The sequence below is a fragment of the Vanessa atalanta genome, chromosome 15 (genome assembly GCF_905147765.1).
Source record: "Vanessa atalanta chromosome 15, ilVanAtal1.2, whole genome shotgun sequence".
Taxonomy (NCBI): Eukaryota; Metazoa; Arthropoda; class Insecta; order Lepidoptera; family Nymphalidae; genus Vanessa; species Vanessa atalanta.
The window spans coordinates 11,855,545-11,870,639 of record NC_061885.1 but is presented as its reverse complement, the minus strand read 5'-3'; the positions used below and the strand labels follow the sequence as shown (position 1 = coordinate 11,870,639).

General features: G+C 29.9%; 1 protein-coding gene across 1 annotated transcript in view; it reads right to left on the bottom strand.

The window, feature by feature from the left end:
• The window catches only part of LOC125069280 (knirps-related protein-like), a 61,875-nt gene extending 59,291 nt beyond the window's left edge, over positions 1-2,584 (bottom strand). The window contains exon 1 of the mRNA XM_047678715.1: positions 2,310-2,584. The gene's annotated coding sequence lies outside the window, so the exon portion shown is untranslated. The remainder of the gene's footprint in view (positions 1-2,309) is intronic.
• Positions 2,585-15,095: the final 12,511 nt, after the last annotated feature.

Genomic DNA, 15,095 nt, shown 5'->3' with positions numbered 1-15,095 from the left:
GTGTCATATCATTTAACCACGTGGGAATTTCTCCCACGGACGTTATTGTGTGCATTAATATCGTTTTTATCGTTGTTTTTTTTAATAACTTGTACTATTACGAACATAATGGTCAATTGTTCAATTGATTATTAAATGGGTCGCTGCTGTACTTGTGTATGAATTAATTGTTATTCAATATTTTAAGGTAGAGAACATTCATTCAATCGCGTGCTCAAGTTTTTTGGATTGAGCCAAGATAATACAAGTAGACGTTTCGACGACATATATCACAGTTTTATTTATTATACAACAATACAATTAGAAAGAAAAGTTTTCTAACTTCTACTTTACTGTAATTGGATAATACGTTCGAACTGATTATTTTATTTCGTTTATTTTCTAGGATTGGTTAAAGGGCAAGAGAAAGATTAAAAAAAAACGACTGTAGATACTAAGATATCTGTAGCGATAAAAAAATAATGAAAGAGAAAAATACAACGTTGGTACCAACAAACGGAACGATAATATTTTAAATTATATTACTAAAAGATAATACAATAAATTGTATGCGAATAAAGAGCGAAAAAAGAGTATTGCTTCTAATATATTGAATGAGTAGTTGTAGAGTTGTAGAGTTAATACTTTTTTTATTTTGTCGACCGTGGATCTATAAATAAATATATGTAAAAACGTTTAATTTTATTGAAGAGATGAATAGCCTTTTATATTAAGTATTACGTGGTTTAATTATTGATTAAAGTACTTTGTGTTATTCTTAGCTGATTACAATTCAACGCGACGCGCGACGCTACGATTAGCGTTTACCTCAGTTAACATTAATTGTTCTGAAAGAGTTTCGAATATGTCTTTTAATATGGACCTACTAAACTAAAGTTAAAAGTATTATATTGTTCTTACTTAATACTTATTCGTAATTGATGAAATATTGAATGCCGTGAAATTATTAAGAGAGATCGAAAGAAACTGCGAACAGATCAGTTTCACGTGTGTTCAATATTTTTAAAATTTATTTTTATTAAGGTAATAAGCGTTAACCTAAAATAAAGTTGAAAAAGATTTCTGGAATTATGATGCGATACCGGAATATCAAATCTTTATTTTAATAATAAACTTGCTTACAATAATTATGTTTAAACTAAAAAGTATATAGTTTATTCACTCTGCTGATGTTGTCTTCATAAAATTAGACTCAATTATGTCTTTACCTTAGAATTATTATTTTTAATAAGAATAATGACGATTGTGTTAATTTAAAGTACATATAAATAATTTATTTATTTAAAAAATAAATAACATATGTGTGTTAAACTTAAATGTGTACTTGAGCATAATCCTCTAGTTATGTTTATTTCCTTCCAAAGTATTCATAATTAATACGGAATTTTATTAGCTACTATAATTTATAAAAAAATACATTTCCACGTGCTTATTAATGACAATCTTCAAATATATATCATTTAAAATAATATCATTTTTTTCTAGTACCCTAACATTAGCAATAATAAATAAACATATATTATATTTTTTCTAGTGAAATTAACTTCTAATTTAATCTACGATTATCTCTCATTACTTAAAACGTAGGTTTATGTTCTTAAGTTTACTGAATACTTTAAATAGTTTAAATATTAATAGGATTAGTTACTGAATAAGAAAGTTTTTAAAACAAAATGAAGGATTAGTAGCGCGTTTAAGTCTTTTATAGGGATAACTCTTAGTCACTGCAAAAGGGTTTACTTTACGCTATATTGTATTGAGATTATACATTTTTAAGCCCTCTTTCATAATTATATTAACTTAGGAGATTAAATATATATAAATTTATTTTATCGTTTAGTAAGTAACATGTTTTTGGTGCATATTTTACTAAAACACCTTTCGTGCATATTTTACTAAAACCCTTGCTCTCTTCGTACGTGCTATTTGTTTATGTGATGTGTGTTTTATTATGTGTGTACATTTTCAATTGTTGTAGATACTGTGTTGAGTTATATATTTTAGATGATAGTTCATTTCAATAATTATACAATGATTTTATTTATGTATCAAGTTATTGTGATGTATTAATTTTAATAGGGCACGTAGAGTGCTATAATTATTTATAAATTAATTATATGAAATGCATTTACTACATACGTAATTATAATATTTTTTTAACATGTATATTATGTGAAAAATATATTTGATATAATTTTATTATTTAGATTTCTTTGTATAAATAAATAAAAACATCCTTTAAAATCTTTTGAAAAATGTTTTAGCCCAATAAAGACCCTTCAATAATTAACATTATATATCTGACTTACCTTAGTATCTTTGGTGTAAACAAAAACCAATAATTCCACAATCACTCACAGTTAGTTACACAAGCGTCACGGCTTCGCTGAAACCGATAATGTTTTCAGAGATCACAGTCACTTTCGTTGTTCAAACATAACTAACTGAAAACTCAACCTAAATAACTTTCTCAGCTCGCGCTAATAGCGGTGCAAATACGTTCATTTCTAAACACGCGTATTTTTAAAAACACGCTTTTTCATAAAATTCATTTCTAAATTCGAACACAGAACGTGTTGCTTCGGCGGCGCGCGCGCACGAATGCATTCAGAGGTGGACACGGCGAGCTGATCGTTGAAGGGGCGTGGTGTGTCTCTACCGTACCTTCTATCTATATACTTGTCTCTTTCATTCGAATAGTTTTCGATGTATGCCCGTCCCTCTTTCTAATACTCGTGCGTTATGGTTTGTGGTGGGGAGCTTGAACTTTAACACATTAATGAAACCATACATTGATAGCGAGCTTAGATCTGTGTAAGGATGATTTTATTGCCTGCATTTCGATGGCTATTGTCTTTAAGTCTTAGAGATCGAGTTGTAAAAATATATTCATTTAAATTATTTTCATTTTATATTAAAACTGTATATTCTGTAAAACTAAATAATATTTTTAAAACTATTAAAATATCTTGTATTGACTTGCTTGTTTTTTCGTGTCATTTCGTAATGACATATTGCTTCAAAATAAAGTTCAAAATAAGAACAAAGAAGAGGCCATAAGCATTAATTTTCGTAAATTATCTATAATATCTATTAAAGAAAGGAAAATTTGTTTTTTTTTTTTTTTATTGTCGAACATGAAATTTGTTTTTTAATTTAATCATTTCGAAATCGAAATTTCGGACAATGGCTTTTGTATCTGTGTGTCTATGTTATATCTAATAATAAATCATCACTGCGTATGTAGTTCTAAATTTCAAAAATATAAAGAAAAATACAATTACATTTTAAATCTTATAATATGTATGTATGTGTGTTAGTGTAAACATTGACCATTACACATTATGTCAGGATAAAATTTATATATGTACAATTGTTTATATGTAAATAAGTACATAAGAAGCCATCTTGATCAATTGGTACATAGACATTAGTTCTAGTTACTTATAGACATTTTATTAAATATTCAGACAATTAACTATTATAATTTACCTATGGGTAAAGTTATATTAATTGCCTTTATTGTATTCATATTATATTATTAACATATTTCTAAAGGTACAATAAATTAGACTTATATATATATATATATATATATATATATATATATATATATATATATATATATATGTTATTATTTTATTTATTCTTTATTGTGCACAGTACTTTATATGTTGTGCAATAATTCTATTCCCACACAAAATGTTATATACCCATTGCATTATACTATACATTTTATACTTATGTAACAATTGAATCAAAAAAAATCAAATCAAAATAAACTTTATTCAAGAAGGCTTTTGCAAGCTCCTTTGTATCGTCATTTTACAAAACTATATTAAATGAAGCTACCACCGTAGTAGAATCTATATTCCGAACCGGTAAACTCAGTCGTTAGCCTTTTCCATAATTTGAAGTACAAAGTTATCTTATTAAATACAATTATATGTATATATAATTTATCCTGCCTGAAATTCAACAAGTAGATCCACACTTTATTATCATCTCTATAATCATGTGTTCAATAATATGTCTTTTTTCAATAATGTATTTTTTACAAATGATGCAAAACCTATCATACTGTCTTTAACACTGCCACTTCTTTAAGTAAACGTTTTGAACTCATGTACATAAGACATATCATATAAACATATTAATATGGAACCAAGACTTCTACACAGTTTCAAATGTTTATTAATTTCAAATTTGGAACTTTCAAGAGCAGCCGACTGTGCTAAATATGTTTTAGGGCACATTTTTCTTCGCATATACATGTTCATTGTCTATCCTTTCACCTACATAATCTTATAGAAAATCAAATCCATACGTTTGGTGTACTACAAGATCCAGAATAAACGACTTTACTTACAAACCGAAGGACGGGAATAAAATCACAGCCTAATTTATATAAGATAAATAATTAAAGGAAGTAGTGTCAGAAAAACCAAACAGCTTTTTAATATTGACACAATTTTTCGAATGAAAAACGCCATAACTATTTTACGTTTTGTGTCTTTCGCCAAAGACAAAATTATTTTTTAAGTTTTTTTGTACAGGTGGTCGGACAAATAGAACAATGACATGTGCACCGTAAAAAAGTGAATCATTCCTTACATCGCCAATGCGCCACTAATCTTGGGAACAGATAGAACCAATGTCATGTCTCTTGTTCCTATAGTTACTCTGGCTTTCTCACCCATTAAACTGGAATACAACAATACTAATATATATGTATGGCAGTAGACTGGCTTGCACAAAGTCCATCCACCAAGTAATTGAGAAATACTTAAGAACTCACGAACGTTACGAACTTGAATTGTCTTCATTGCTTGTATTATATTGGTAAAGTTGATACACACATAATACGTTCAGAAACACACTCTCTGCAAAAATTAGTTACTCTATCAAATTTGGGCTCCGATGTAATAGGTATAATAATAATATAAAAAAAAAAATACAACATCTGATCTAAAAATCTGTAATATATCGGGCGATGGAATAAAAGAATAAAATCCTGTTTAGTCAATAAAATCCCATAACGAAGTTTCACAGGTCATTGTTTGTACATAAGTTAACAATAAACTAATTAAGACCGATATACTAAAACTTTTTAGTTACGAAACTTTCTTAAAAAATTGCACTCATAATCAATAAAATAAAACAATTCAAATATATCCAAATGAAAAAAACTCACCCGTTAAACGGACAATTAGTAAAAGTAATAAAAAAAATTTTGCAAAAGTACGCCGACACGTATAGAGAGTGTTTCCTTGAAAAGAAATTTTGCGCAAAACGGCATCGCGCAAATTGTTTTACGACCAGCTTCCTAAGTGTTTCGAACGGTATGTTTTTAGGAAAGGGTCGGTCCGTCCCTGCCCCGTGACGTCAGTTTTTTTTATCCTTACGGCACTACTCTTACCGTTACGAGATAACTTATAGAAATTTACTGTTAGTTTTTTAGTATTACTAATAATAAAAAAATACTCTTGGAAATAATAGTGTTGAATACTTACATACTTACTAAAATATATGCTTATATTAGGTATTGTTCTAATATATAATATTATTTTATATTATATTGACGTATTTTTACATCATCTAGGTGAGTACTTTTGAGTGATAAAGACGTTTGTTAGACTTCTCGTTTTCGACGACTAAGGAAAATATAGGAATGGGAATGGAATTACAACGCATGTATCTTAATCGCTGACTGTGGGTTCAAACCCAGGCATCGATGAATTATTTATGTGCTTAATTTGTGTTTATAATTTCTAGGAAACCTGCATGTGTGTAATTTCAATGAAATTCTACCACATGTATCCACCAATGCGCATTGGAGCAGCTTGTAGTAGGCTCTCAGATCTCCACAAAAGCGAGAGGAGGCCTCAGTCCAGTAGTGGTATAGTTACAGGCTTTACTTTTATAAAAATATCTAGCAACCTGCATTATTTTAGTGTAGTGAAGTAAGTTTTATAGATTATCTTAGACAAATGTGTATTGGCGATAAGTATGACAATGTACACTTTATTAATACTTGAAACATCAACACATCATCTTTTGTTAGTATTCGGACCTAAAAAAATATAACACAAACAGACAACAATATTTCAAACAATTATATATCAAGAGTTTAAGAAATCTTTTGTGACACTTAACATCGCTACACCAAAAGCTAGAGTAAGCTTCTAGTAACCACATACCAAATAATACAATTAATTTTGATACAGAAATATGGAAACTATTTTTATATAATCGTAAGATTAGTGCAATTAATAATCATTTATTTAATAGTTTAACTCATCCAATTACATTGTTGTTAAAAATATTATTGAGTCTATTAAAAATGGTTGTTAATATATAATAGGTGACCTGGTCTATAGTAATATATATATAGTAACTTATCGATATTATTAATCTATTAAACATTTGATTGAGCCGAGATGGCCCAGTGGTTAGAACGCGTAATCTTAACCGATGATTGCGGGTCCAACACTATGAAAACACCACTATGAAAGCATTGGAGTAGCCTGGTGGAATTGTGCTTCTAACGTTCTCCTCAAAGGTAGAAGAGGCCTTAAACCAGTAGTGGAAAATATACAGGCTGTTCATGTGAACATTTGATTTATAAATTTAACGTGATTCTCTAATATATAGCGTAACAACTATTTACCAAATTCTCTTTACAAACATCCATATATTAGCTATCAAATGAATAACAATTAATCATTATTTTTAAAGATTAAAGTATTTCTATATAATATCAAAGAGAACAGATCACGTTTGCCTAATAGAGTCAACATTCATTTAAAAAAAAAAATATCCCCGTTACATAAATCACAGGAGAAGATTAGATCTCGTTCATACGTCTTAATTTTACAATAAATTTATTAGTTTGACTCTACCAGCATATTTATTAGGCCGACTGTACCTAAATACGTCGGTACAAGATAGTGGTGGTCGGTATTGAATAACGGACCTTTTTTTAATATTTATTAGTTTAGTTCGACGGTCAAGTGTGTTTCATATAATTGATATTAAATATTTTAATTTTATTGTTAATATTATAATGAAATGATGAAGTACTGAGATGGCCTTGTGATTGGAACACGTGTAACTCAAATGTAGATCGTGGATTCAAATCCGGGTACCACTGAGTTGATATATGATTATTTTATTTTGTGTTCGGTGATGAAAGAAAATATTGCGAGGAAACCTACATGTGAGTTAGAGGAATGTCTGTGAAATGGAGTAAGCGTAAGATATTAAGTTGTGAACTCACCGTAAAGATGGTAAGAGACCTTAGCTCACTTGTGGGACTCTACATTTGCGTACATAGAAAATTTAAACCACCCATTTGTAATAAATAACATAACTGATAGAAAAATCGCACGCAAGTTCAATTAGTACTAGAATTAGTATAATATCGTACATAATGAAGTTTTTACTAAAAAAAAACATTGTAAATTTTAAATGTTATTCGATAAATATTAGCACACAAATTATGATTGGGAAGACTTTTTTAGTATTACCTTTATTTTATTATGACATGTATTTGCGCGGGTTAAGCTCATAATATTCTACTTTTATCACGTATAAATGAAAAAAATAAAAAAATAAAATGTTTCCAAATTTAAAATGTTATTTGATAATAATGAACACGTAGGACTATTCAAAATTATTTTTACTAGTATTTATTCTTCTAAAAAACAATGCTCGGTGTTTTTGAATGCTGATTGAAAGCATGAACGATATAATGAGTCATCTATTAGTACCTGTGGTATTACAAATAGGTTTTAATCCGGGTAATGCACTGCCAATTTATGACATTCTTAATAAAAGTGGCAGCATTTTTAACTTTTATCGAATGTTATGTTTTCAGTCTACGAAATGTACTCATATTTAAATCACATCGAATATTTATTTTCATATAAGGAACCCTAAAATCCTATCATTTTCTCCGTTGAATTAACACATCCAAGTACGATATCGTCCGTACGTTTAGAGTTGTTAATCCGATACTATGATACTTTAGGGAGCTCGCTTCGATTTATGTATCGTCTACTTGATTAATATTTATTTAATTCATACAAAAATTAACCTTGTAACTATTGTGATATGGCTCGAATTCATTTGAATATTTTAAAAGTTAAGGTTTGAATGGATGAGTACGTTGACCTGTTGTAAAATGTCGCCAATACGCATTATGTCACATAGCAAATAGGTCCGGCTGATTGTAATAACGGTTGTATTTTGTGACTTTGTGTTTATACTGTTATTGTTTTTTTAATTAAAAAAAATGCAAGCCAATACATATAGTACAAATAATTATTCGATGAAATACTTAAAAAGTAATATTTGTTCATAATTTATTATAATATATAAATTTACAGTATGCAAATATTGCAGGTTTATTAAGAATATAATTAAATGCGCCATTATTCGTAAAATTTTAATTTAGTTCATATTTTATTATTTCTCTCAAATTACGGGTATGATTTATTGCATTTGTTGATTTACTTTTAAATAAATCCAACATAATATTATAGACGAGAAGAATATAAAAGAATCTGTGATACATTTAAAGTACTAAATGCAACCAAATCATAGTTTCTATACCTGCAAGAGCAACAGGGATTTGTTTAATACACAGCACATGTTGTCAAAATACGAAGTTAAATTTGGAAATAAATACCTCTAAGACGAATATATTTTTATACAAAAACCACAAAATCGCCTTAATATAATCCTCGTTTCTTTAAAAATCAATAAACAAAAGTCTGTACGCCTCCTACTGTCTTTTGTTGAAATAAAACTATTTAAGAGTATCAAAGTAATAAACAGGATAAGCTTTTAAAGAGATTAAAAACGCAGTTACTTTTTGGAAACGTTTGAATCTCGCTGCGGGGAAGTGTTAACAGGAAAATAGAATATTTGTAGCACTAATTAAGTATTTATAGTCCGTAAATAAATATTTGTTATAATTATATTATATTCATGTAAATATAAATTTTTGTTAATGAACCTTTAAGAAAGATCAAAATTACGTATTAAATATATCTAACAAGGAGTAGGTATTAATCGTGATTTTTATAACAGGTATATCGGCGAGTTAATATTATTACAGACTAATTTGTGAGTTTCAAATAGTAGCAAAACGATCCGATCGATTTGCTTCAGCAATAATATCGGACGATTGAAACCAATGACTGCTGTTCGGTACGAATTCAAGATGGAGTCTATAAACTTCTAAGTCAGTATCGTAGCATTGTTACGTCCATGTATCAGATAGCTTAAAATAGTCTTGCTAGTCTCTGTCGAATCGTGTTTTGATTATGAGATGGAGTAAATAAAGCGTGTACTTGTGATAACACACACAAGTGCACCATAATGACTCCGGCGCAATTGTGTCTGCTGTGAAAGGACGCAAATACCAAAATCGGTCTGGTGAATATCGTTATTGAATCGTACTCGGACATCGTTATTTTATACAATGGTAGACTAGTTTGCCAGTAGCAAATAATGCAACTACTGAACATCTTGCCGTTTCTGCTCGGAAGAATCTACTTTGCGAACCGTAAATTAAATGAAGCTACCACAGCTTCATTTAATTTACTTTGTAAAATGACGATTCAAAAGAAAGAAAAGCCTACTTGAATAAAGGATATTTCGATTTTGATTTTGCAGTCTCTATGGGTGGAAATGACAACTAATACATGTCTATACGTTTCTCAGTTTAGCAAAAGTGTGTCAATATTTTAAGCTGTTAAATATTTCGTGATATAATCAGCCGTGGATGAAACTGCAAAGTGCGTGGCTCTATGAACCCACCACCCATCATCGGGGAGGTGAATTCGATTTTCAAAAATTTTTGCCAACAATTTATTAAGTGATATAAATCTTCGACTAAATTTGCGACCAACTGCTTGTAATTTAATACATCTTATTACCAAAAGTCATTTAAATCTTCATCTTATTACTGATAATATAACTTATTGCAATACGTATATAACTTAAAGTAAATTATAACTGTGTATTGCAAACCCTTGCACCTGAATGTGTATTCCACAAATACACGCATCTATTAACGGCTTATGAATTCCAGTATCCCTAGAAATAAATACTACAATACTGAAAACTAATTCGTATGCATCCGGCATTTGAACTCACGACCCTGAGCTTGGGACGCTTGATATTCAACTTAAGTCTGACCGTCCTTAGATTTAAAGCTTAGCATCGCGCTATAATTTTAGAGTTTTTCCCCTTTAATGAGAATTAATCATTATCGATTACTTTTAAAGCAATAATCCCCTTTAGGTGTTATTCCACTACAAAAATTTTAAGTTATTTCATAGATGAGGAACATGCAGTGAATATTGAAAATGCTTCTGCGCAGACGGTTACGAGTTCGATGTAAATATGGGTCATAGAGTTATAGAAACTATTTGTTGAATTTGTGTATGTATTTGCTTGCCTTAAATGGCTAAAAATATATAGAGACGAATACACCCACACATACATAGAGTTAGAGAGAGAGAGATAGAAAAAACAATCTATGTTTAAAAAGAAAATCGATTTTATATTATTTAGTTTATGATATTATGTTATCGCTTTATACATTTTGAGGATGTCCTACCTTATTGCCATAGGTCTGTGGGGAAGCCGAAGTTATTACACCATAATGATTAAAAGCGCAAATCTCACACCCGTTACTGCTAAATTATTCATTTAGATAATAGATTCCGTTAGTGTTATTCAATTCCATACGGAGTGTAGGGAAGGATTTTAACTATGTGATTTTGCAGACGGGCGAATATTTACATAATACGTTGAGTTTGCTTAAGAAACATATAAGAAACGCTTTTTTTTATTTTTATGTAAATTGTTTATTATGTTTGTATCATCACTTGATGGCGGGGCTTTATAAATGCTTACCTGGACAGGTACCAACCACTCACAGGAATATTTAGTATTACTGTTTACCGGTTTGAACGGTGAGTGAGCCAGTGTAATTAAGCCCAGTGACCAAATCAATATAGTTACCAAAATCGGATGTATTGACTATATATTTCTTATAGTAATGAATTTTATGGCCGGCGGTGACCACTTACCATCAGGTGACACATTTAACAAATTTGACATATCAAAACCAATCAATATTTTTATGGTAATACTGAAACATCCATCTAATTAATTTTAAGAACAAGAACAGCAGGCAGGTCTTTAACCTTATGACGGCTTAGCGTTTTTATAATTATTGAATTTCCAACATTCATAGTAACTTGGCACGAAAGGATTGACTAGGCTATCTTAAAATAACCACAATAATGCCTTAATCTTTTTTATCTTGTTTGATGTTTTTTAAAGAGACTATAAAAAAATCTATATTTTTACATTATTTATATTTAGGCGATATATAATTTTTTTTTAAATAGAGAAAGTCACATAAACTATGAGAAATCGTTGGATAAGCATTTGATTGCCTAGCACATCTGCACACAGCTATGACAATACGACATATTTTGACTGACGTGTTTAAACGACATTTAAACACAATAGAAAATTATAAATAAGATGTCACTGATACGTTTAAGTAATAGGCGGGCCATAAACGCCCGTCTGTACGGCGGCAGAGGTTCGGAGTCCCACAGGGAGCTACACTAAGTCCGCTCCATTACAATCTTGACACTTATCCCGAAGATCGACTAAAATATTTTGATACAATCGCCCACAGATAAATGTCGTCAATTTATCACGAGGCTTCGGTGTGAATGCGACCGCGGCTCCGACGATCACGCTCTGATAATATCCGTTTGCTACTATTTATCTAAGATTATCAGTGACGTATTTACTATTGGTGTGATTTTTTTCTATTGATTCCAATTGTAAAAGCTAGGTGACGCTCAGTTTTAATAGACTAGTATTAATCAAAGCCTATAATATATTGATGTTTATTAAACTCTTCAGATTAAATAGAGTTCGTTAAAAGCAATCAGAATACTCGATTCTCACGGTCGATACAACAAATTACTAGATAACGCTATCGTTATATTTAATCACAACAAGCTGAGGTTAAAGAAATATTAAACTACATATTTTCTCTATCTTAATTTTATACATTAATTTTTTTTTTTTATAACAAACAAAGTAACATTTTTTTTAAGTGTCAACTGGAGTAATATTTGATGGATTGCAATCATTGTTTCAAGTTTTGGCTACGTGATGATAAGTGTTTACTTTCGCCACATAAACGATCCATATACAAACTACTTGCTCCTGTTACCGTCAATACATCGTCAGTCATTTAAAATAAAGAATACGGCTTGTGAAAAGACAAAACACTTTAAGAAATTTTATATTCGAAAAGTATTAAAGTTGTCCACATGATCATTCAGATTTCAAATATAACAATTTTTTTTTTATTTTTTATTTTAACCTATAATATAAATTGTTCTTAAAAGGTTTACAATAAATCAAACAAACAAATCAACAACAATTGTAATTTTCAACCCATATCGATGAATAGTTTAGAAGTCCTATAAAGATAAATATGCACTAATTTAGATACTTGTTAATACATAAGATGCTACCTATATAATGGATATCACATACTAAAGTTGGTGGTTCAAAAATTGAGGCTTGGATAATAAAATTATTGAGATCAAAATAGGTGCCAAATAATATCATCATTATCAACTCTAACTCATAAGATATTCTTCCGCCAAACAGCAATAGAAATATAGTATTATTGTGTTCCGTTTTGAAGGGTCAAAACATCTTAGTTCTCAAGGTTGGTAGCGCTTGTGGGTAACGGTTAATATTTTTTACAGTGCCAATGTCTACGGGCGTTATTGCCTCTCTGCCTAAGTAACTCTTTCAGTTTGTCATCTTTTACATTAACGTTAACAGCCTGTAAATTTCCCACTGCTGGGCTAAGACCTCCTCTCTCTTTGAGGATAAGGTTTGGAACATATTCCACCACTCTGCTCCAATGTGGGTTGATGGAATACACATATGGCAGAATTTTGTCGAAATTAGACACATGCAGGTTTCCTCACGATGTTTTTCATAACCGCCGAACACGAGATGAATTATAAACACAAATTAAGCACATGAAAATTCCTGGATTTGAACCCGAAATCGTCGGTTAAGATGCACGCGTTCTAACCACTGGGCCATCTCGGCTTGTCATCTTATCAAGGTTAAACTATAGATCGTCGATCGGCCTTTGCGATATACGGAAAAAATAAAGATACGGATGCAGTCGCGGAGATCAGTTACATTTATTATTTATATACATATTTTTTTATTATATTATCTATATATATATATATATATATATATATATATATATATATATATATATAGGAATATTAAAATCATGAAGTCGCAACTACTTGTCATCTATTAAACTAATAAAAATCTCCTGAAATGGGTTGTTTAGTTCTAAGTCATATAATGTCTTATGAATATTTACCAATTTTACTGCTGGTATAATTTTAATGAGAGCTTAATAAATGAATCTAGTTTAATATGTAATAATATGAAAGCGATGTCTATAACAATTTTATGCCTCGTTTAGTTATTTTATGTCACAACCATTAAAATGTTTTATATTTAGTACGACGACTTCGATTTGATTTCGTCGGAAATAGGTATCTTTATGTAGGTATTTATTTTGTTTCACAATTGTTTAATACTTAATTTAGTTTCAACTCAGCAATTAATAATAGATGTCAAGAAAGAAAGAAAATATTATCCGAAGAAATAGTGTATTCCATTAATGTGACTTGTGAAGGGGTTACCCTGATGAAGAAGGTGGTTAAGGCTTTGATGCACCAACACAGATACAACAGAGATATTTTAAAATTATATTTCGTTAGATTATGTATCCTGTTCGATACGAACTTTATAAAATCAATAGATATTATACAACATTAAACCATATAATTATAATTACAGATATAAGCAAATTCAATAAGGATTATAAAGGCGATAGTTTGTATGTTTATTTGTTACTCTTTAACACAAAAACTTGTAAATGGATTTTAATTAAACTTTTTAATAATATAGCTTACACATCAAAATAGCATATAGAAAATAATTTATAAATATTTTGTGTAAATAATACCTGACAACCAAACCCTTAATATTAGTCTAATATAATTTGTAACACGGACGTTTCAACGTTCATTGCTCGTTTGAAGGTAAATATTAAATTCTGTTACTAGAACTTGGCTGACACGCTACCGCGTGTCTAGATTAGTAAAAAAAAGAATACTAGCAATATCCCAAATTAATAAAGGAATTACTAATATTCCTATTTTCTCCTCTTTTTAAGTTTGTCATTTGTGTTAGGTGTGGGGATGTCGATTGCCCAAGGGGTCAGAATCGATCCTGCGACTTTTTACATCGCTAGGCGGCCCGTAAACCATTGCGCTATTGTGTCTTATTATAAAGTAAAACTGACGTCCAATTTCAAATTCAACAATGAATGGATCTCATACAGGCTAACTTAAATTATAATTCATCGCTAATCACGGTCAAAGGTCGAGGTCCTTATTTCAATTATCTAATTTAAGTTCTTGTAAACAGAATTCACGTAATTTAATATTAGCCATTAGGCGTAATAATACCGGAGACAAGAAACAATGGTATCAGTACAGTCGTCAATAAAAAGCACACAATGTCTAAAGTTGATTGTTGTGTGTGAATCGGGACAGGCCTTGACCGGCGCGGGCGCACAATACCCACTGTTCACTCCCTGTCTTCAGATGTGAGCCTTTGATACGGGATCTGTCAAATATCCATACGTTTTCGTTATCGTAATCGCGTTTTTTTATTGTTTTTGGTTGCGTTCAAGATTAAATAAAAATAATTTTTATTTATTTATTATTTTATATTTTTTAATTTTTTTGTAACTAACAGCAATCTAGTGATATTTTATTTTAAAGTATATGTTATATAAAAAATATTTGAAAATATAATTTTTTTTTTATTTAAGCAGACGCTACGCTAGAAGCTCGATTGAACTGAATCGAAAGCTTTCACCGGTTCGTGAAGTAGATTATTCTTATTATGTTATAAGCCTGATCTAT